Here is a 24,680-nt window from a genome sequence, read left to right as displayed (position 1 = left end):
TCACATAAAGACTCCATAATTGATGTGTTCATTCATGCCCTTGGGTGCAAGGCAGTCCAGTTGGAAAGTCCATTCAGATTCATGTTTCAATAATTCTTGCATGAGGTCTCCTCCACGTATTCCTAAGGTAATTCTTTCTAAGCCAAAGGCTTTTAATTCTTTGGAATTGCCATGATGATGATTCATGAAGTGGCGTGCCACTGATGTAAGTTTTTTCATTTTTTGCATGTCGGATGGTGCATTTCTTATAGAGCCTACGTGTTCCAAGATACGTTGTTTGAGGGCTCTGGTAGTGATGCCCACATATTTCATGTCACAACTACATAATATGCAATACACGACCCCAACTGCATTACAGTTGATGAACTGATTGATTGGTCTTTCTTCTCCATATCGATCAGTGACAGATGTAGTCTTGATCATGTGTTGGCATGCTTTACACGTCCCACATGGAAAGGAGCCCTTGATGGTTGGTTGTTTTTTAGGATTTTTGGTAAAATGGCTAGTAGTGAGTTTATCTTTGAGGTTTCTAGACCTTCTCCAGCTCATAGAGGGTTTATGTCCTATAGTCTCCGCAAGGTCATGGTCTAAGAGTAAAACTGGCCAGTGTTTGTTAATGGAATCCTGTATTTCCCTCCATTCTCTGCAAAATGTGCCAACAAACCTGAGTTTGTTTTCCTGTCCTGATGTAGTGCCAATTTTTGTGTGTGGGAAGATCAGGTTGTCCCTCGGTGTTTGGCTGGTATGCCATTTGGCTTTTTTAATGGACCTATGACTATAACCACGTTCCCTCAATCTGGTTGTCAATTCCGCACTTTTCTGTGAGAAGGTTGATGAGTCCGAACAGTTTCTCTTTAGGCGTAGGAATTCCCCCTTGGGGATATTTTCTACCGTAGGGGGAAAATGCGCGCTTGTCTGATGTAACAGGCTGTTGGTGGATGTTTCTTTCCGGTAGAGCTCAGTTTCAATCTGACCATTGGGTGCTTTGGAAATAATAAGGTCCAGAAAGCACACTGAATCCTCACTGATGTGGTGTGTGAGTTTAAGGTTGTTATCATTGGTGTTCAATTCCTCAATGAATGTCAGTAGAAGTTTTCGGTCACCTTCCCATATCATGATGATGTCATCGATATAACGCCACCACGCAACTACATGCCGTGTGTATTTTTCATTGTTCGGATGCATTACAACTTCTCTCTCCCACCAACCCAAATATAGGTTGGCATAAGTTGGGGCACAGGCCGCGCCCATCGCCGTGCCACGTGTTTGGAGGTAAAACCTATCATTGAAGGTAAAGTAGTTCCTTGTCAGAACAAATTCCAGAAGTTCAATTAGTAAATCATGAAACTCACTGTTGCCAGCCATTTCCAGAAAATATCGAACCGCTTCTATGCCAGTTTGATGTTTGATGCTGGTGTAGAGTGATTCTACATCAAGTGTTACCAATAGGTACTCATCATCTAGTTGGACATCATGTAATTTTTGAAGTATGTCCGTTGTGTCACGCAGATATGAAGGAAGGTTTAATACATGTTGCCGTAAATGCAAATCCAAAAAGGTACTGGGTTTTTCCAGAATTCCACCCTTTCCTGATACAATAGGTCGTCCTGGTGGTGTGGTAATATTTTTGTGAACCTTGGGTAAAAGGTATAGTGTAGGTGTCTTGGGTTTGGAGGTCGTTAGGTACTCTACTTCTTCCTTGGTTAGTGTACCTTGGGAAAATGCTCGATCTAGAATTCTGTTGAGTGCAATCCTAATATTGTCGGTTGGGTTGAAAGTGATTTGTTTGTAACATTGTGTGTCACCCAGTTGTCTCATTGCTTCGATGATGTACATTGATTTGGGCCAAATGACTATGTTTCCCCCTTTGTCAGACGGTTTTATCACTATATCCGACCAGGACTGGATTTCCCGCAGGGTGCGTCTTTCCATTTTGCTGAGGTTATCACTGTAGTGTGATTTAGACTTAGACTTAAGATATATTTTATCTAAGTCACGGGATACCAATTCTTGAAATACCCTGGTTTCAGGGGAAATATGTTCAGGGGGAAAAAAGGTTGATTTATTCTTACATTTGGGTCTAATTGGAAGGCCCGTTGACTCAGATTCACCAGTTTGGAGTTCTTCCAGTGCAAATAGAGCTTCCATTTCTTCTGTTGTGAACGATTCATCTATTGGATTTTGTTCTGTTATCGCATGAGGTTCTTGACGTGTTGAGAAGAATTTTCTGAGAAGTAATTTCCGCCCAAAAAGTTTTAGATCTTTTTCCCAAAGAAAGCGGTTTAGTGGTTGTGTGGGTGAGAAGGATAGGCCTTTGGATAACAGGGTGATGTGATCATCTGTAAGAGTTTTATCTGACAGGTTAATAACTCTCAGATTGTTATCCTTTATTACTTCCTCCTGTTGTTTCTGACTGGGTATCTGGGTTCCCAATTGATTTGTTCGCGTTGGTTTTTTGTGCCCCCTCCTCGTCTTCCTCTTTGTTGAAATCTGGGTCTTCCTCCCCTCCTGTCTGATCCTAAAAAATGAGTCGATGTATAGTTGGTGGAGTTATCTCTATAATTGTAGGCTTCTCCTTCCGAATTACCAGGATCGGAAAATTCTTCTCCTCCTGATGATTCTGCCTCAGAGGAAGTGTATCTGTCCTGTGATTGGGTATAGTCCCTACGTGTGACTGTTTTGTTCCAATGGAAAATATTGCTTGTTTTGAAGTCCCTCATATCTCTGGAGAATTTACTTTTCTTTCTGTCAATTATTTTTGATTCATAAGGTTCTAATTCTTTTTTTATTTTCTCAAATGTTTGCTGGAATTTGATGTTAGTTTCCCATTCCTCAAGGCTTTTTCCCAAATCTTCTATTTCTTTCTCACATGTATTAAGCACTAGATGGTTGTGTTTTATTAAAATAGCCATGAGGTCCTGGGAACATTTTAGGAGTACCCCTTCCCATTCTGTTGTTAGACTGTCAGTAGTTAATTGAAAGGTCGGGAAGATCTTGGGTCTCAAACCTCTTGGAGTAATTTTGTTTTTAGCATAACTCTCCAAGGTTTTGATATCCCATGATGAGCGTATTCTCTTCTGCAGACATGATCTTAATTTGTTAAGGTCCGCGTCCCACCCTATGTTCCCTGAAGGCAAGTCTGTTCCACTATTAAAAATATCTTCCACACTTTGTAATGAAGTGTGTCTGCTACTCAGTTCATTACGTAGGCTGAAGGAAGCCATTTTAGAGCTGAGAGTCAGGTGATCGATTCGATATAGCAGAGAGAGATTATTTAATTATTATTATATATAGATGAGATAATGACATAAATAGGTAAACAGTATGTGTTCACAAATAGGGGTGTGTGTCTGACAAGTAGATGTACTAAATTATTATTATGCCATAAATTGGCTTAGTGGGACATTAATGTCCAGTCCGTGCTGAGACCAGAAACTGAAGTTTTAATCAGTGTATGTCAACAGAAAAAGGATTGAATAGGTGCCGCACAGGACTACAATTAATCTTTTTGTAAAGGGCTCTTTATGAAATTTGTCCCTTGTGACCAACAGTGCATTTACATAAGGAATGCCTGTAAATGGTATTCAAGGAGTTTGTTGTGGTTGGTGGTGCACCCAGAGTCAATAATACTTAGTATTGTTTGAGGAGGAAAAGAGAGACTCTATGTTGGGGCACGCTTAAATAAAACTTAACTTTTAATTAGAATAAGATAGAATATAGTACCTTGACAAACACACATATATATGTATACACCTATAGTCCTAAAAGAGAAGGACAAAAAAGGAGGGAGATTCTGAATCTCTCTCTACTGTTCTCATGGAAATCTGAAAATAGATTCTGAGAGATTTTAATAGTTAAAGAAAAACTTGAAAATAAACATTCTTAATGATGTAATAAGTGAGGTGATAGTGACACCTAAGATGAAAATATCAAAATTGATTTCTACATAACAAGAAAACAGAGTTTCTGATAAGAATCACAATGGCATAGGATGTAACAGCAGTTTTTAGTAAACTTAGAGGTATAGGTCTATTGACCAATGCCAATTGTGATGAATTTATCCTGGTATCCTAGTAGGAGGTAAATTGCCAATTCTAACTTTCTCGAATCTGAAATCAGATGCACATTATTGCTCCAATACTCCAGTTTCATGTACACAGATAATAATATATTTAAAAAGTCTGTGATCAGACAATTAAGAGAGGGAAAAAAAGGGATGAAATTCAGTAAGGTCAAAGGTTGCTCCAGCACTTCTGCTTTTCACATTTGGATACAGGTGTCTGTTACTGCACCTGATATTCCCTAGTAGTCTCCCACCTAGGTACTATTCAGGCTCCTCACTGCTTAGCTTCCAAGATCAGGCGAGATTGGGCGTAACCAGAGAGATATGGCAGTAATATCACATGGATTGTGAATGAGAGAGTGTATGGTTATTGGCACATACCAAAAAGAGCACTTCTACTATCCATTAGGATGCACAGTCTATCAGTTGTTGTCGTATTGCCAGGAATTTAGATGACTGGCCTTTTGGATGAGTGAGTGCTGAATGAGTGAGGTATAGGAAACAATGAAGTACAGGGCCCGCCCCCTGTTGTTCGCCGCACCATATAGTGATGGATAGTGGACGAGAGAGGCGGGTTGCCTGTGCTTGTAGAAAAAAGGGGTGGAATTACACAGATATCTTAACGTTTTCTTAGGTAATCAAAGTTCCAAGATAGGGATCATATAATCATATATTGTCCTAGGTGAGAGTTTGTTTTTCTTGGAGCAACTGGGGTAGGTTTTAGAAATATAAAAAGGAGAACTGAATGTCAATAATGCAGTATATTACTTGTTTGTCACAATGATCGAAATAAAAGAAAAAAATGGCAAGAAAAGGGAATTCAGCAAGTTACCTGTTGGTAGATCAAAATTAAATATCAAATATCAAAATTTAACATAGGTGATACGATACCAGGAAAGATGGTGAGCTGAACCGTGCACTGTTCAGCACCACATAACACAGACGGCCGTTTCACCTGAGGTGGCTTGTTCACTGTGTGAGAAAATAGTGGAAAGCTATCTATTTAAGGCCAAAGGGGGGGGAGTGGTATCAGATAAGGACCAATCGCTAGAAAACAGGAAATGTGTATACATCATGTGATATGCTTGCCATACTCTTCACCTCACTTCCGGTTTCAAAAGGGCGGAAGTGATGTGGGATTATATCATGTGATGTAGATTTGCATACCTGCAGAGATTTTATGTTAAAACTTAAAACAGGATAATCGAAACTAATAAATATTAAAGCCTAACTGTGATGGCTGAGATCAAGGAGAAAGCCCTATGATCGGAGGCCTGCGTGCATGAACTGACGATAACGCGTCCTGACGCTTCACATTGTAGTGACGCGTCACTTCCGGTTACGGAACCCGGAGGTGGCGCGTATCCCATCCACAGTTTTTTTGATTATGTACGCGGCTAAATAAGTTTCATAGTGAGTTTCATCAATTGACGCAGGGGGGAAGTGGATGATGGGGAATAATTTATTAAATCAGAATGATTCTAATATACTCGGAGTATTTACTCCGTAACCGGAAGTGGCGTATATGCGCATCACTTCCGCTTGAGGAATGGTTAGAGGATGATTGAAGGGAGTGTGGACCAGCAAGGCTGCCTCACTTCCTGTTTGGTAGTCATGGTGATAGAGCTATAAACAGATCAATTTCACCGTGACCGGAAATTCACTGACTATATTTTTTTGCTGCGATTGGTTATTATAAGAGGTGTGTGGTGGTAAAGAAAATAAAATTAAATTAAATTAAAATAAAATTAATACATGGAGGATTCATAGCGGGTTCGGTTCATTAACACAGAGGTGAGGTAAATGATAGGGAATGGCTTATTAGATCGAAATGATTCAGTTATACTCGGAGTATTGACTCCGTGACCGGAAGTGGCGTATATGAGCATTATTTCCGCTTGAGGGATGGTTGGAGGATGAATGTAGAAAGTGTGGACCATAAGATCTGCCTAATTCCCTGTTTGGTAGTCATAGTAATAGGACCACAGAGGGAGCAGTTTCACTATGGCCGGGAATTCAATAATTACATCTTTTGTGCTTTTAGTTATTATATAAGATGTGTTATGGTAGTTATTATATAAGATGTGTTATGGTAGACGAATTGATGAATGCACGGAGGTGTAAATGCTGCCTTGAAATTATTGTGGATGGGTGCGTGTTGATTTTTATATTAATATATTGGCTATTGATTTGTAAAATAATTACAATAATTAAAAGAAATATCTTTACTTTGTAGTCTGACTGGGCGGGGTTTAAGTTTAGAGTACAAATAAATTGATATATAGAGGTTAGGGATCTAGTGATTGTGTGAAGGCAGATTTTGATGCTGCAATTTAATAGAACTCGCACAGTATAATTATCATGAGATTTTTGAAAAGTAGGGCAAGATTCTAGTGCCGGGGGCTAAGTGAGGTGACAAGATGATTAGAAGGAATTAACTGGTTTAGGACCTCGTTATTACCTCAATGATGGAAAAGAGCTAAGTTGGGGTGAAAGTGGTGTAGAAATTGGTGAGTGATAAAGAATCGGTAGGTGAGAACTGTTGTATTTAGTGATGTGGGAACAGAGGGGATTAAAAGGGGAAGGGGGTGGGGATGGTGAAATATTGGAGAGAGAAAGGGCTGTGTGAGAAGGGGAGGTGAAAAAAATATATATGACCAATTGGAAGAAAAAGGGGGGTGAGACTGGATGGAGGATAATCTGGTTTAGTGAACCGATGTGAGATTACAATGGGGAGTGACGTGTATGATTATCAAATTAGGGGGAGAGATGAAAATGATTAAAGGGTGAATTATAAAATTTCTTGTGATTTATGGATCCTTGGTGATGTGTGGATTGATGGGATTCACATAAAGACTCCATAATTGATGTGTTCATTCATGCCCTTGGGTGCAAGGCAGTCCAGTTGGAAAGTCCATTCAGATTCATGTTTCAATAATTCTTGCATGAGGTCTCCTCCACGTATTCCTAAGGTAATTCTTTCTAAGCCAAAGGCTTTTAATTCTTTGGAATTGCCATGATGATGATTCATGAAGTGGCGTGCCACTGATGTAAGTTTTTTCATTTTTTGCATGTCGGATGGTGCATTTCTTATAGAGCCTACGTGTTCCAAGATACGTTGTTTGAGGGCTCTGGTAGTGATGCCCACATATTTCATGTCACAACTACATAATATGCAATACACGACCCCAACTGCATTACAGTTGATGAACTGATTGATTGGTCTTTCTTCTCCATATCGATCAGTGACAGATGTAGTCTTGATCATGTGTTGGCATGCTTTACACGTCCCACATGGAAAGGAGCCCTTGATGATTGGTTGTTTTTTAGGATTTTTGGTAAAATGGCTAGTAGTGAGTTTATCTTTGAGGTTTCTAGACCTTCTCCAGCTCATAGAGGGTTTATGTCCTATAGTCTCCGCAAGGTCATGGTCTAAGAGTAAAACTGGCCAGTGTTTGTTAATGGAATCCTGTATTTCCCTCCATTCTCTGCAAAATGTGCCAACAAACCTGAGTTTGTTTTCCTGTCCTGATGTAGTGCCAATTTTTGTGTGTGGGAAGATCAGGTTGTCCCTCGGTGTTTGGCTGGTATGCCATTTGGCTTTTTTAATGGACCTATGACTATAACCACGTTCCCTCAATCTGGTTGTCAATTCCGCACTTTTCTGTGAGAAGGTTGATGAGTCCGAACAGTTTCTCTTTAGGCGTAGGAATTCCCCCTTGGGGATATTTTCTACCGTAGGGGGAAAATGCGCGCTTGTCTGATGTAACAGGCTGTTGGTGGATGTTTCTTTCCGGTAGAGCTCAGTTTCAATCTGACCATTGGGTGCTTTGGAAATAATAAGGTCCAGAAAGCACACTGAATCCTCACTGATGTGGTGTGTGAGTTTAAGGTTGTTATCATTGGTGTTCAATTCCTCAATGAATGTCAGTAGAAGTTTTCGGTCACCTTCCCATATCATGATGATGTCATCGATATAACGCCACCACGCAACTACATGCCGTGTGTATTTTTCATTGTTCGGATGCATTACAACTAGTGATGAGCGGGTTCGGTTTTACTCGGTTTTACTCGGTTTTACTCGGTTCTCAAAACGGCATCTTATTGGCTCACGGATGTCACGTGTTTTGGATAGCCAATAAGATGCCGTTTTGAGAACCGAGTAAAACCGAGTAAAACCGAACCTCGCTCATCACTAATTACAACTTCTCTCTCCCACCAACCCAAATATAGGTTGGCATAAGTTGGGGCACAGGCCGCGCCCATCGCCGTGCCACATGTTTGGAGGTAAAACCTATCATTGAAGGTAAAGTAGTTCCTTGTCAGAACAAATTCCAGAAGTTCAATTAGTAAATCATGAAACTCACTGTTGCCAGCCATTTCCAGAAAATATCGAACCGCTTCTATGCCAGTTTGATGTTTGATGCTGGTGTAGAGTGATTCTACATCAAGTGTTACCAATAGGTACTCATCATCTAGTTGGACATCATGTAATTTTTGAAGTATGTCCGTTGTGTCACGCAGATATGAAGGAAGGTTTAATACATGTTGCCGTAAATGCAAATCCAAAAAGGTACTGGGTTTTTCCAGAATTCCACCCTTTCCTGATACAATAGGTCGTCCTGGTGGTGTGGTAATATTTTTGTGAACCTTGGGTAAAAGGTATAGTGTAGGTGTCTTGGGTTTGGAGGTCGTTAGGTACTCTACTTCTTCCTTGGTTAGTGTACCTTGGGAAAATGCTCGATCTAGAATTCTGTTGAGTGCAATCCTAATATTGTCGGTTGGGTTGAAAGTGATTTGTTTGTAACATTGTGTGTCACCCAGTTGTCTCATTGCTTCGATGATGTACATTGATTTGGGCCAAATGACTATGTTTCCCCCTTTGTCAGACGGTTTTATCACTATATCCGACCAGGACTGGATTTCCCGCAGGGTGCGTCTTTCCATTTTGCTGAGGTTATCACTGTAGTGTGATTTAGACTTAGACTTAAGATATATTTTATCTAAGTCACGGGATACCAATTCTTGAAATACCCTGGTTTCAGGGGAAATATGTTCAGGGGGAAAAAAGGTTGATTTATTCTTACATTTGGGTCTAATTGGAAGGCCCGTTGACTCAGATTCACCAGTTTGGAGTTCTTCCAGTGCAAATAGAGCTTCCATTTCTTCTGTTGTGAACGATTCATCTATTGGATTTTGTTCTGTTATCGCATGAGGTTCTTGACGTGTTGAGAAGAATTTTCTGAGAAGTAATTTCCGCCCAAAAAGTTTTAGATCTTTTTCCCAAAGAAAGCGGTTTAGTGGTTGTGTGGGTGAGAAGGATAGGCCTTTGGATAACAGGGTGATGTGATCATCTGTAAGAGTTTTATCTGACAGGTTAATAACTCTCTGATTGTTATCCTTTATTACTTCCTCCTGTTGTTTCTGACTGGGTATCTGGGTTCCCAATTGATTTGTTCGCGTTGGTTTTTTGTGCCCCCTCCTCGTCTTCCTCTTTGTTGAAATCTGGGTCTTCCTCCCCTCCTGTCTGATCCTAAAAAATGAGTCGATGTATAGTTGGTGGAGTTATCTCTATAATTGTAGGCTTCTCCTTCCGAATTACCAGGATCGGAAAATTCTTCTCCTCCTGATGATTCTGCCTCAGAGGAAGTGTATCTGTCCTGTGATTGGGTATAGTCCCTACGTGTGACTGTTTTGTTCCAATGGAAAATATTGCCTGTTTTGAAGTCCCTCATATCTCTGGAGAATTTACTTTTCTTTCTGTCAATTATTTTTGATTCATAAGGTTCTAATTCTTTTTTTATTTTCTCAAATGTTTGCTGGAATTTGATGTTAGTTTCCCATTCCTCAAGGCTTTTTCCCAAATCTTCTATTTCTTTCTCACATGTATTAAGCACTAGATGGTTGTGTTTTATTAAAATAGCCATGAGGTCCTGGGAACATTTTAGGAGTACCCCTTCCCATTCTGTTGTTAGACTGTCAGTAGTTAATTGAAAGGTCGGGAAGATCTTGGGTCTCAAACCTCTTGGAGTAATTTTGTTTTTAGCATAACTCTCCAAGGTTTTGATATCCCATGATGAGCGTATTCTCTTCTGCAGACATCACTTCCGCCCTTTTGAAACCGGAAGTGAGGTGAAGAGTATGGCAAGCATATCACATGATGTATACACATTTCCTGTTTTCTAGCGATTGGTCCTTATCTGATACCACTCCCCCCCCCCTTTGGCCTTAAATAGATAGCTTTCCACTATTTTCTCACACAGTGAACAAGCCACCTCAGGTGAAACGGCCGTCTGTGTTATGTGGTGCTGAACAGTGCACGGTTCAGCCCACCATCTTTCCTGGTATCGTATCACCTATGTTAAATTTTGATATTTGATATTTAATTTTGATCTACCAACAGGTAACTTGCTGAATTCCCTTTTCTTGCCATTTTTTTCTTTTATTTCGATCATTGTGACAAACAAGTAATATACTGCATTATTGACATTCAGTTCTCCTTTTTATATTTCTAAAACCTACCCCAGTTGCTCCAAGAAAAACAAACTCTCACCTAGGACAATATATGATTATATGATCCCTATCTTGGAACTTTGATTACCTAAGAAAACTTTAAGATATCTGTGTAATTCCACCCCTTTTTTCTACAAGCACAGGCAACCCGCCTCTCTCGTCCACTATCCATCACTATATGGTGCGGCGAACAACAGGGGGCGGGCCCTGTACTTAATTGTTTCCTATACCTCACTCATTCAGCACTCACTCATCCAAAAGGCCAGTCATCTAAATTCCTGGCAATACGACAACAACTGATAGACTGTGCATCCTAATGGATAGTAGAAGTGCTCTTTTTGGTATGTGCCAATAACCATACACTCTCTCATTCACAATCCATGTGATATTACTGCCATATCTCTCTGGTTACGCCCAATCTCGCCTGATCTTGGAAGCTAAGCAGTGAGGAGCCTGAATAGTACCTAGGTGGGAGACTACTAGGGAATATCAGGTGCAGTAACAGACACCTGTATCCAAATGTGAAAAGCAGAAGTGCTGGAGCAACCTTTGACCTTACTGAATTTCATCCCTTTTTTTCCCTCTCTTAATTGTCTGATCACAGACTTGTTAAATATATTATTATCTGTGTACATGAAACTGGAGTATTGGAGCAATAATGTGCATCTGATTTCAGATTCGAGAAAGTTAGAATTGGCAATTTACCTCCTACTAGGATACCAGGATAAATTCATCACAATTGGCATTGGTCAATAGACCTATACCTCTAAGTTTACTAAAAACTGCTGTTACATCCTATGCCATTGTGATTCTTATCAGAAACTCTGTTTTCTTGTTATGTAGAAATCAATTTTGATATTTTCATCTTAGGTGTCACTATCACCTCACTTATTACATCATTAAGAATGTTTATTTTCAAGTTTTTCTTTAACTATTAAAATCTCTCAGAATCTATTTTCAGATTTCCATGAGAACAGTAGAGAGAGATTCAGAATCTCCCTCCTTTTTTGTCCTTCTCTTTTAGGACTATAGGTGTATACATATATATGTGTGTTTGTCAAGGTACTATATTCTATCTTATTCTAATTAAAAGTTAAGTTTTATTTAAGCGTGCCCCAACATAGAGTCTCTCTTTTCCTCCTCAAACAAAAACGCGGGAGTGGCTGGAGAAATGGAGGAGTGTCTGGGCGAACGCTGGGTGTGTTTGTGACGTCAAACCAGGAACGAAACTGATTGAACTGATCGCAGATGCCGAGTAAGTCTGGAGCTACTCAGAAACTGCTAAGAAGTGTCTATTCGCAATTTTGCTAATCTTTCGTTCGCAATTTTGATAAGCTAAGATTCACTCCCAGTAGGCGGCGGCTTAGCGTGTGCAAAGCTGCTAAAAGCAGCTTGCGAGCGAACAACTCGGAATGAGGGCCTTTATTAGCAGAATTGCTAATCTTTCGTTAGCAATTCTGCTATGCTAAGATACACTCCCAGAGGGCGGCGGCTTTGTGTTTGCATTTCTGCTAAAAGTAGCTAGCGAGCGAACAACTCGGAATGAGGGCCATGGAAGTACTATCTATGGTTCAGCAATTCCTTGAAAACTCTGTGACTGTTCTCCGATCGTATTGAATGAAGGCCCTCATTCCGAGTCGTTCGCTCGGTATTTTTCATCGCATCGCAATGAAAATCCGCTTAGTACGCATGCGCAATATTCGCACTGCGACTGCGCCAAGTAATTTAACAATGAAGATAGTATTTTTACTCACGGCTTTTTCATCGCTCCGGCGATCGTAATGTGATTGACAGGAAATGGGTGTTACTGGGCGGAAACACGGCGTTTTATGGGCGTGTGGATGAAAACGCTACCGTTTCCGGAAAAAACGCAGGAGTGGCTGGAGAAACGGGGGAGTGTCTGAGCGAACGCTGGGTGTGTTTGTGACGTCAAACCAGGAACGACAAGCACTGAACTGATCGCACAGGCAGAGTAAGGTTGAAGTTACTCAGAAACTGCAAAGTAGTTTGTATTCGCAATATTGCGATTACATCGGTCGCAATTTTAAGAAGCTAAGATTCACTCCCAGTAGGCGTAGGCTTAGCGTGTGTAACTCTGCTAAATTCGCCTTGCGACCGATCAACTCGGAATGAGGGCCGAAACCCGCAGAATTACTTATGGGGCTAAGTAGCTTCACATCTGGATTTGTCTGAGACATTTATATCTCTATTTTCTCCTAATGCCCCTTTAAGTGAGACAGCGTTCACTGTTAGCAGAGACAATGGCATTCCTCTTTCCAAGGAGACTAAGTGCCAGGCAGCCTAAGCTGTCACTCTCCGCTGTGCCAGGCTCTCTGCAGACTATGTATATCAGCTGCCTGAAGAGGATGGGTGAAATTATACATTAACCTGGTATACCCAATAATGATCACCTATGGAAAACATACAAAAACCTAAGGTGATCATGCCGTAATGTGAGATGCACGTGACAAAAACACTTATTTTGTACATAAAGCCGCCTAACAGCACAGATATTGTCCTGTAACACATTTTTGCCCTTTGTATACTGTAGATGAAAAGCTGTCGCTGCTTTAGGTGCAAAATAAGTGTGTATGGGGGTAATTCACACCTCATCGCTCGCTAGTTTTTTTTTGCAGTCCTGCGTTCGCATAGTCGCGCCCACAGGTGAGTGTATTTTAGCTGTGCAAGTGTGCGATCGCATGTGTAGCAGAGCTGTACAAACTGATTTTGTGCAGTCTCTGAGTAGCCCAGGACTTACTCAGCCGCTGCGATCACATCAGCCTGTCCGGGACTGGAATTGACGTCACACACCCGCCCTGCAAACGCTTGGTAACGCCTGCGTGTTTCCAGACACTCCCTGAAAACGGTCAGTTGACACCCACAAACTCCTTCTTCCTGTCAATCTCTTTGCGATCGCCTGTGCGAACGGATCCATCGCACAAACCCATCGCTGAGCGGCGATACGCTTTGTACCCGTGCGACGCGCCTGCGCATTACGGTGCATATGCATACGCAGTCTGGACCTGATCGCCCACTGTTCGAAAATGCACAGCAACGATCAGGTCTGAATTACCCCCTATGGGGGTAATTCCAAGTTGATCGCAGCAGGAAATTTTTTAGCAGTTGGGCAAAACCATGTGCACTGCAGGGGAGGCAGATATAACATGTGCAGAGAGAGTTAGATTTGGGTGGATTATTTTGTTTCTGTGCAGGGTAAATACTGGCTGCTTTATTTTTACACTGCAATTTAGATTGCAGATTGAACACACCACACCCAAATCTAACTCTCTCTGCACATGTTATATCTGCCTCCCCTGCAGTGCACATGGTTTTGCCCAACTGCTAACAAAATTCCTGCTGTGATCAACTTGGAATTGCCCCCAATGTCACATACGTCTCACATTAAGGTGTAATCACCTTAGATTTTTGTTCAAACAATTGCCGACCGAGTTATGGGCAACTACAAGGGCTTCGGGCTTATTTCCAGGTGATCGTCATTGCCGGATTAAACCCTGCGGTGGCACCTAGGCAGTCGAAATCTCGGGGCCCCCTCGCATATTATCACCTAATACTTTTTTAACCTTACCAACCAACAGTCAACGATCTGGAAACTGTAATATGAATCTGATGTCTATGGGTTATGTACTTTAAGGTATTAATGGGTACATTGCATTAATCTCCTCTCCTCTAACCTGAGCGAGTGTCCACGAGTCCTCTGTGTTGATCTAACCAAAAACAGGTCCCGCGCAAGCTCTGTGTATTGTCCCCTTATATATTTGTAGATGTTGATCATATCCCCTCTTAGTCTCCGCTTTTCCAATGTAAACATGCCTAGTCTTTCAAGCCTTTCCTTGTATTCCATCGTCTCCATGCCCTTAATTAGTTTGGTCGCCCTCCTCTGAACCTTTTCTAGCTCCAGGATATCCTTTTTCTAGTATGGTGCCCAGAATTGTACACAGTATTCAAGGTGTGGCCTCACTAGTGATTTATATAACGGGAGTATAATACTCTCGTCCCTAGCATCAATACCCCGTTTTATGCATGCTAATATCCTATTAGCCTTCTTTGCTGCAGTCCTACTTTGGGTACTACTGCTTAGTTTGCTATCTATGAGGACACCTAAGTCCTTTTCCAGTACAGAATCCCCTAATTTTACCCCATTTAGGAGGTAGGTGTAATTTATGTTCTTGTTACCACAGTGTATTACCTTACACTTGTCTGTGTTGAAGCGCATACTCCATTTGGCTGCCCATGCTTCTAATTTAACTAAGTCGTTCTGAAGAGACTCGGCATCCTCCTCTGTATTTATAGCCTTACACAATTTGGTATCATCTGCAAAAATTGACACCATGCTCTCTAGACCTTCTGTTAGGTCGTTAATGAAAATATTGAACAATAGCGGTCCTAATACTGAGCCTTGCGGCACACCACTTAGCACTTCAGTCCAAGTTGAAAAAGATCCATTAACCACAACGCGCTGCTCCCTATTATCTAACCAGTTTTTGACCCAAGTGCATATTGTGCTTCCTAGCCCTGATTCTTGTAGCTTGTAGATAAGTCTCATGTGTGGTACAGTATCGAACGCTTTGGCAAAGTCTAAAAAGATTACATCCACGTCTTTACCCTGATCTAGGTTTGCGCTTACTGTTTCATAAAAGCCAAGTAAGTTGGTTTGACAGGATCTGTCCTTCATAAACCCATGTTGATTCCTTTTAATGACCTTATTGACTTCAAGGAACTTCTGAATGCTATCTCTTAGACTACCTTCCAATACTTTCCCCACTATAGATGTAAGACTAACTGGTCTATAATTACCTGGTTCAGCTTTACATCCCTTTTTGAATATAGGCACTACTTCCGCTATACGCCAGTCGTTGGGTACCATACCTGATATAACTGAATCCTTAAAGATCAAAGATAGCGGTTTTGCCAGTTCAGAGCGAAGCTCCATTAGAACCCTTGGGTGAATACCATCGGGCCCTGGTGATTTATTTATCTTTAAATGTTTTAATCGGTCACAGACTACTTCCTCGCTTAAATAAGTACCTATCAGTGGGATATTCTCATTATTGAGTTGTGTGTCAGTCCCTGAATTGGGTCCTCTCTAGTGAATACTGTTGAAAAAAAACTCATTTAGTGTGTACGCTATGTCATTATCATTTTTGCTTAAGACTCCCAACTTGTCTTTTAAAGGGCCTATACTCTCCTTCTTTAATCTCTTGCTATTAATGTATTTAAATAATTTTTGGGGATTCGCTTTGCTTTCCTTTGCTACTAGTTTTTCAGTATGTACTTTAGCCGCTCTTATTTCCTTTTTGCACATTTTGTTACATTCCTTATAGTGCTGAAATGACTCTGCTTCCCCGTCAGATTTGTATTTTTTAAATGCTCGCCTTTTCTTGCCCATAAGTTCCTTAATCTTTTTGTTAAGCCACGTCGGTTTATGATTTTTATTCCTTTTTTTGCTGCTTATAGGAATAAATTTGAGTGTATTTTTAGCTAGCAGGAATTTTAGTACCTCCCATTTCTCCGTAGTATTTTTTTCCTAAAAACAAACCTTCCCATTCAATATCCCTGAAAAATACCCTAATCTTATCAAAATTTGCTTTGCTAAAGTTTAGAGTCCTAGTTGAGCCAATATAGGGCTGTTTATGGAAACTGATATTGAATGTGACCATATTGTGGTCGCTGTTTCCTATGGGTTCCCCTACTATAATACCTGATACCAAGTCCCCATTGTTTGTTAATACCAGGTCTAAGATTGCATTGTACCTAGTTGGTTCCTCAATTAGTTGGACTAAGTAGTTATCATTAAGTGTGTTTAAAAACATATTGCCCCTAGCAGTATCACATGAATCGTTTTTCCAGTTTATCTCTGGATAGTTAAAATCTCCCATCACTACTATGTCTCCTACTCCTGCTGCTCTTTCAATTTGCTTTAGTAACAATTCCTCATCAGATGCGTTGATACCAGGCGGCCTATAGCATACACCCAATACTAACTTTGTTATTCCTTTTTCCCCGCATGCAATTTCTACCCATAATGTCTTGACAGTGTCTACAGTCCCCTCCTGAATATCTTCCCGTATATCAGGTTTTAAAAACGGCTTTACGTAAAGACACACCCCTCCACCCTTTTTATTTAGTCTGTCTCTCCTAAACAGTGTATAGCCCTCTAGATTGACTGTCCAATCATGAGATTCATCCCACCAAGTTTCAGTAATGCCTATAATATCATACTGTTTGCTTGCTGCAAGTATTTCTAGTTCACCCTTTTTACCAGTAATGCTTCTGGCGTTTACATACATACAACTAAGATAAGTATTTTCCCTTGCGTTAGGGACATCTTTCACCTTATGTAGCAATGATGACCTGTAATCGTCATTGGTTAGTGCTTTGGTAAAATCTCTTTTAGTACCCATGTTAGTAACCTTACCGCCTGCTCTTACCCTCCCCCCAACTTCTCCCCCATTTCGTTTACTACCGCCATCCCCACTATTCTCATTGCATGACCCGTAGTTTCTAGCTAAACCCTCCCCCCAGGCTCCTAGTTTAAAATCTCCTCCAACCTTCTAACCATCCTTCCCCCCAGCACCGCTGCCCCCTCCTCAGTCAGGTGCAATCCGTCACGACAAAAGAGATGGCGCCTGACTGAGAAGTCCGCCCAGTGTTCCAGGAACCCAAACCCCTCTTTCCTGCACCAATCCCTAAGCCACACATTAATGTAAATTTTTAGTTTCTTTGAGATGATTCTTTTGGAAACAATTTAAGAATGTTTGATTGTAATTTTCTTTCCAATTAGTATTCTTTTGATCCGTTGTCGCCGCGCCCCTAAAAGGTTTGGGGCAAAAAGCCAGTGCCTACTCTGCCTTTTTGGTGATCTGGCACTGATGAATGCCATATACAATTCTTGTATTTGTAAAAAACCTATAGAAACATCAAATTTATTATTATTTACAATATGCATAAAGCAGTCTGTGTCCTGCAGGAAATACAGGCTAATACATATATAAACAGGCACACAGACAAAAAGTCATAGGGGCAGATGTATTAACCTGGAGAAGGCATAAGGAAGTGATAAACCAGTGATGAGTGCAAGGTGATAAAGGCACCAGCCAATCAGCTCCAATATGTAAATTTACAGTTAGGAGCTGATTGGCTGGTGCATTTATCACCTTGCACATATCACTGGTTTATCACTTCCTTATGCCTTCTCCAGGTTAATACATCTGCCCCAAAGTTTGATATATATGGGTGGTATCCTGTTAGTAGCGGTACTTTACCACTGCTAATAGGATCGCAGAGGACTATTCTATTAGCCCCCCATTCCCCCCCCCCCCCCCCCTGTTGCCAGCACTTATCAGGAATTATGATAATCTGCGATAAGCGTTCTCCCAGAGCCGCAATAACACATGGGATCGGGGCCTCTAATTGGATATCGCAATAATGACCATTGGTCATTAATGGCGAAACCCGGCTGTTTTTATCGTCTGAAAACGGATCAGGGCTAATTGGATACCGCCGATAGTATGTCATGAGGGAAACCTGTTCCCCCAGGAAGGCTGTGCATTTCATTTACTCAGGAAGTGTGGATCATTGAAGTGCACTTGTCAGCAGTGGAGTCAGCCATTTTGTCGACTGAACCGATATTAGGGATAATGCAGCTTGTTAGCTCAATAAGTGATATTCATGATTACTATTAAGAGGACAAGACCAATATTAATACTGTGGAGATACTTGACCCTAGTGAATTGTTAATCTGCATTCTCTTTAGTATTTGGCATCCCCCCAATAAAATCAATAAATAAAAAAAAGGCTGCCTCCACAGTCTTTATTAAGTTTCCTACAAGAATACTCATTAGCCCAGATAATGACACAACAATACAACACTAGTGTGCACCCTAACACCCAGGGGTGTTTGAGAGGGAAGGGGGCACTAGTGTGCAGGCTCCATGCAGGTCCCCGCTTCTCTGGCGACACAATGACCTCAATGGGTCATGGTTCCCCACACTATGATATGGCCATGCCCCATTCCATGCTGAAGCCTCGCCCTGTGTCCTGTTTTCTGGGAGCACTAAAGGTGGGGGATTTACTGATATTTAGACATGAGACTTGCTACTGTAGATAACGATCTTAAGTGGAGAAGCTATTCCTCATCCTGTATTTAAAATTATGGTTTTTACATAGTGTCAGTAATGATAATTTAGGGTCTACAATAACATCTCTGTCCAGGCATCCTGCTGCTCCCACCTGCACACCCCTTTTTACGGTCCTGAGTGTACACATCTGACCAGGCTAAAGAGATGGAAAAGACACTATTTCAGATTTATTGCATACTGAAGTCTGTGTATCACTGAGGTGCAGAATTTACATGAAGGCACTGGAGTGTTTATAATGAACTAAATAGGTTCCACTACGGTCTCTGTCATTCCTCTACAGCTGCTAGCCGTGTTAGGAAGGACTGGCTTCTCTAATACCCCTTTTCCACTAGCTTTTTAAACACAGGTAAATGCGCAGGGGCGCGCATTTGCCCGTGTTTTTCCCTAGTGGAAAAGGGTCCCCCTGAAAATCCCCGGATCAAGTGATCTGGGAATCCTACCCGGGTAGCTAGCCGGGTTGAACACGTGTTCAACCCGGTAAGCTGTGTAGTGTGAACGGGAGCCGTGTCGAGGCGACACGGCTCCCGTTCACAGTGTATGGGCGGGCGGCGCTGGGAGATCATGTGATCTCCCAGCGCCGCCCCTGCCGCGTCACTAGCAGCGTCACCAACCCGGCAATATGCCGGGTTGGTGAGCGCTGTGTGAAAGGGGGCTGTAGCACGGGTCGCAGACGTGTCAGGCGACACGGCTGCGACCCGTGCTACACAGTGGAAAAGGGGTATAACTCAGCTGGCAGAGTCCAACTCTGGAGACCTTCTCTGCAGAAATACACTGTATGGAATACTGGATTCACACACAGAGCAGTTCCAGTCACTCATCTCACACAATGCAATTTTATCCAAATATGTTATTGGCATGTCTGCTTGATACATCATGCTTGATAAGCTTGCTTGCTCTGAGAGTACAGTTCTCCTCTTTGGTAAGTCATTCTGGAATCTATTCATGAAGCAGTGAAAAGAGTGGAGAAGTGATTCTGTGGAGATGATGCCCATGGCAACCAATCAGCTGCTCCATACAATTGTATAGTATGCAAATTATAAATGTTACTTCAATGCTGACTGGTTGCCATGGGCAACTTCTCCACTGGCACCAGTGACGTGCGGTGAGGTCAGATGCTGAGGAGGCACTGACAGCTAACCAACAGCCCCCCCCTTCCCCATAGAGAAAATTTAAAAAAAGTGTAGCCCCCCCCCATATATCACTAAAACCAGCACCAGGCTGAACCAGCCAGGAGGGGTAATGCTATAGCAGGGGAGACACTCAGTGTGGGGTCCTCCTGCCATAACATTAGGCACCCCCCAGACCAGTTAGCCCAGGGCTGGAATTCCTCGGAAAGTGGGGCCCCCAGAAAACAATAATGGGGTCCCCCCCTCCCAAGCAACAACCAGCACTGGGCTGATAGCCCAGTGCTATGCCCCGTACCCCTGGTGGCGGTGGGTGCGGGGTTCATTGTATGCTAATATTGTTCTTTAGAGGCGGCCTACAGGTCCCAGCATGCCGGAACTTGGAGAACCACAAGTGCCAGCAAGCCCGGACATAAAGGCCCGCTAGCACCTGTAGTCCGCCTGTAAAGAAAATATTAAAATAAATGACATAACACTTTTTTTTTACGTTTTATTATTCAGGGTCTTCACCTGGGGGCGGCGGCCTTTAAGCTCTTTTGCATGGCCGCCGCCTTCCCGGGCTTCCGGCGTCTTCACCTGGTGGGCGGCGGCTGTTAAGCTCTTTTGCATAGCCGCCGCCCATCTAGGACTTCCGGCGTCGTCTATCTTCAGGAGCTCTTCACAGCTCCTCCTCCGCCATCGGACTGACGCCGTTACCTCGCGCTGACTTATATAAGTCAGCCAGATGGGGCGGTGCGATGACGCTGCGAGCCATGATTGGCTCGCGATGGCCATCTTGAATTTAAAAAATGTCGCCAATTTTGAAACTGGTACCGCTCCGCTGCCAAACTTTGCAGAATGGCAGGCAGAGATCTTGGATCCCTGCCTGCCACTATGGCTACCTCCGCCGCATCCTGCCGCCAATGTCGCCCGCACCTCCGCTGCATCCCGCCGCCTCTGAAGCCTGCACCTCCGCCACGTCCTGCCGCGCCCACAGCGATGACAGCAGATCCAGTGATGGATCCGCTGGCCAATCACTATGGCCTCACTGACAGGGGCGTGCTTTCATGGGTTGAAAGCACGTCCCTGTAGCAAAGCGGCACTTCAGTAGGTGCCGCTTTGTAATAGATTTTGAATGGGCTTTGACAGCCCATTCCAACAGGCTGCTTCTTATCACTTCTGTATTCCCTCTTATTATTTGCACATATTACATTTGGGGCCTGCCAAACTTACTTAATCATGACAACCTTTGAGTTTCCCTGGCACTTTGTTCTAGATGACATTGTACCTTGTGTAATCATTGATGAACATACAGTAAGCAGTGTCGGACTGGGCCATGTAGGGCCCACCGGGGGAATGCAGTGGTAGGGGCCCATGTTTAGGGGTGTGGCCAGTCTGCAGAGGGGGTGGGGTCTGCCACCTCGTTGGTTTGACTAACCATTAGAGCAGAGCCGGATTAAGGGTGGGGGGTCCGGGCTCTCCTTCCCAAAAGGGCCCCCTGCCACACCACAGATCGGATCTCTCTTCCGATCCGATCTGTGGTGTTGTGCTCCCGTCCGCACTGCAGCGGCGGCCGTACAAATAGGACAGCTGAGCGACGGCTCAGCTGTCCAATAACGTATGAGTGAAGTAGGCTGCCCCTATGGCTGAGCGGCAGGCTGCTTCATTCATACATGATTAGAGAGCTGAGCCGTCGCTCTGCTGTCTGTGCGGTTGGAGGGGACGGGAGCGCAGTTCGTTCACTGGATGGTATGTGAGTGACCCCCCCCCCCCGGTCCTCCTCCTCTCTTGAATAGGGGCCCCGCTGTTTTAAGTACCCCGGGCCCCCCAGCGACTTAATCCGGCTCTGCATTAGAGGGTGCAATGTCTGGGCCCCTTCATAAAAATATATACAGTAAATTCAGCTGCTGCATGCATGATAATGTCGCAGATTAATAACAGCAATGCACTGTAGAAAATACACCATAGTCCAGTATAAAGTAACATATGTATAATGTATAATTCAAGTGCACAGTCTGGAACCTGATCCTTTGAGCAGGAGGTGGGGCCCCAGGAAGTGGGGCCCACCGGTGGTTTCCCCTGTATCCCTGTGGGCCAGTCCAAGCCTGACAGTAAATAAGGACATATTTTTCCCGTTTTGTGGTCTCATTGCTCACTGGTCCACGTCTCTATGTATGAAGTCCGGAGGGAATATTGGCCCTCATTCCGAGTTGATCGCTCGCTGCCGATTTTCGCAGCGCAGCGATCAGGTGAAAAAACTGCATTTATGTGCATGCGCATGGTACCCAGCGCGCATGCACTAAGTACTTTCACACAAAACTTTGTCGTTTTACACAAGCTCGAGCTTGTGATTGACAGGAAGTGGGTGTTTCTGGGCGGCAGCTTGGCGTTTTCAGGGAGTGTGCTAAAAAACACAGGCGTGCCAGGTAAAAACGCAGGAGTGGCTGGAGAAATGGGGGAGTGGCTGGTCGAACGCTAGGCGTGTTGTGACGTCAAACCAGGAACTAAACAGACTGCAGTCATCGCAATCTAGGAGTAAGTATCGAGCCACTCTGAAACTGCATGACATTTTTTTGTAGCAGAACTGCTAACCTTTTGTTCGCACTTCTGCTAAGCTAAGATACACTCCCAGAGGGTGGCGGCATAGCGTTTGCACTGCTGCTAAAAGCAGCTAGCGAGCGATCAACTCGGAATGAGGGCCTTTATTTTATTTTCCAAGCAGCTAGTATAATTCATTATCTGGTTCAGTCTTATTACATGTAACTAGCTTTCTTCACGGTCCCATTCTCCTAAACAGCGACACAATGGATGCAGTTCATGTTACTTCCGATCCTGCTTGATCACATATTTGCACTTCAGTAGCTAAGCATTGTTCCATGATTTTTGTTTTCGTTTGCAAAAGTGTGACTCCCTTGTGACAATGCAGCTGCCATCCCTGACCGTCACAACATATAGGGGGAGATTCAAATGTTTAAAAAATAGTTTGGAACGCTGTTTTTTCCTGTCTATTAGATAGGAAAAACCAGACTCCCAACTGACTTTTCAAACATTTGAATCTCCCTCACTGTATTGCTTGGTGAGTTTCATCACTGACAGCAAGGTGATATTCAGACTAATGTATAAATATAGTGTTTCATTCGTTGGTACCTTACTTTGAGTATAAGAGAGACTAGGCAGTGAAAGGAAACCCCCTACTCAGGGGTGTTTTAACAGAGGAGGGGGCCCCTGTGCAGATTCCGTGGGGCCCCTGTGCAGCCCCCTCCTCTGCACGGCGCAGTAGTCTCCAGCATGAATTAGGCCCTTAGTTGCCTTGCTAATAAATGTGCCAGGATGGCACTTACAGCACACATCACTGCTGATTCTGAGTCTCATGGATCTGTGTTTTAAAGTAGCAATCATTTAAATTGCAAAACCCACCTGGTTTTGCCTTCTCAATTATTGACACTTTAAATCATACTTGTCTACTCTCCCGGAAGCTGCGGGAGGCTCCCGGTTTTTTTGGGTAGAGCGGTAGAAGTACCTAGTACAGACCCCGGACATTAATGTTCACATTGACCTTTTTATACACTGGTTACTGGATGGAATACAGTATTAATATTAAACATTATAGATGATCTATTTTATAAGCTGTATTTAAATAATATAAATAAGTGGCCAGGAAAAGGAAAAACAAACCATAATAAATACACAAACATAATAGAACTAGTACTGCACTTTCTAAGCACACATTCTCCCACCGCATGATAAGGCTCCTGTCTCTTCTACCTGGCAGCTGCTCTCTGGTCCATTGCACTGATTGAAGACTCAGCTCCACTCACAGCAAACTTGGTAGATAAAGCTGCTACACTGGGCATGCGCAGCAGCTCTGCTCTGTACCTTAAACTGCATGATGTGACAACAGCTCTATTATTTGTATTATATATCATTGCTATTGTCATAATTTAAGCCACTTGGCAAGAGGAGAGGGGTTTCCTGGCAACCAGAAACAGGACTCTGGTCAATGTGAATAAATGCAGTGTAAAGTTATAATAGAGTCCTGACCTTGCCCCTGGTATACTATTATACAGATAGTTGGTAAAGTAAAAAAAGAAAAAAAGAAACTGTCGTGGATGATTATATAGCCCTGCCTTTATGCCTTGTTCCATCATAGCTATTGATTGTATACAGTGTGAAGATTTTACTCCATTCAGCAACAATAATATATTCCTATTATGCGCAATATTAGCATAAAGGTAATGTTTTTTAACATCTACCTCTATTTTAAATAAAGCTGTTCTGGCTCCTGTCTCCGCCAGCCTACGTTCCCTATTATTAGACAATTACACGTGTCCCTTTCCTGTAAAACATGGCTTCCATACATTCCCCAAAAGCTAACCTCTGCAGCTTCATTCCAAGATCCCTTTGTTCTACCTAGAACATTGCTGCCAAAATCCTCAGAGCGATATCGTCTTTTGGGGGAAGATGAGAAAACACTTCCCGCTCGGCTTCAGCAGCAGTCATAATAACGGCCCTGTAAGAACAATAACTTCAATGTTAACATCTCGGTGACAACGTGTGCTGGGTGTTTACAGCGTTAGAACGGATACTGATAGAGCGTTAGCATAAGTGAAGTGAAACAAATTGAATGTAATACGCTGGAAAACAATAGCACCGCCAGACAGGGTGCCAGCGCTGAGCAGGGAGAGAATTGCAGGTTGATCTGAGACGAGATCCTCATTTTGCGGAGCCTACGCTGATTGGATAATAAGAAGATTGCAAGAGGGAGATGTGACGCGTTTGCACTCTTATGAAATGGTGCGGGGATACCAGCCTCCCGCCTGCCTGCGCGCGCTGCTATGGGGG

The 24,680-nt window shown here is 42.8% G+C and overlaps 1 protein-coding gene and 2 pseudogenes across 3 annotated transcripts in view; 2 read left to right on the top strand and 1 right to left on the bottom strand.

Moving 5' to 3' along the window:
- ERBB4 (erb-b2 receptor tyrosine kinase 4) overlaps positions 1 to 24,680 on the top strand; it is a 1,260,323-nt gene that overhangs the window by 726,863 nt on the left and 508,780 nt on the right. The gene's annotated exons all lie outside the window — the stretch shown is intronic.
- Positions 4,281 to 4,399, bottom strand: LOC134947069 (5S ribosomal RNA; annotated as a pseudogene).
- LOC134947068 (5S ribosomal RNA) lies at positions 10,963 to 11,081 on the top strand (annotated as a pseudogene).

Source organism: Pseudophryne corroboree, chromosome 7 (assembly GCF_028390025.1).
Source record: "Pseudophryne corroboree isolate aPseCor3 chromosome 7, aPseCor3.hap2, whole genome shotgun sequence".
Lineage (NCBI taxonomy): Eukaryota > Metazoa > Chordata > Amphibia > Anura > Myobatrachidae > Pseudophryne > Pseudophryne corroboree.
This window is presented reverse-complemented; position numbering and strand designations above follow the sequence as displayed.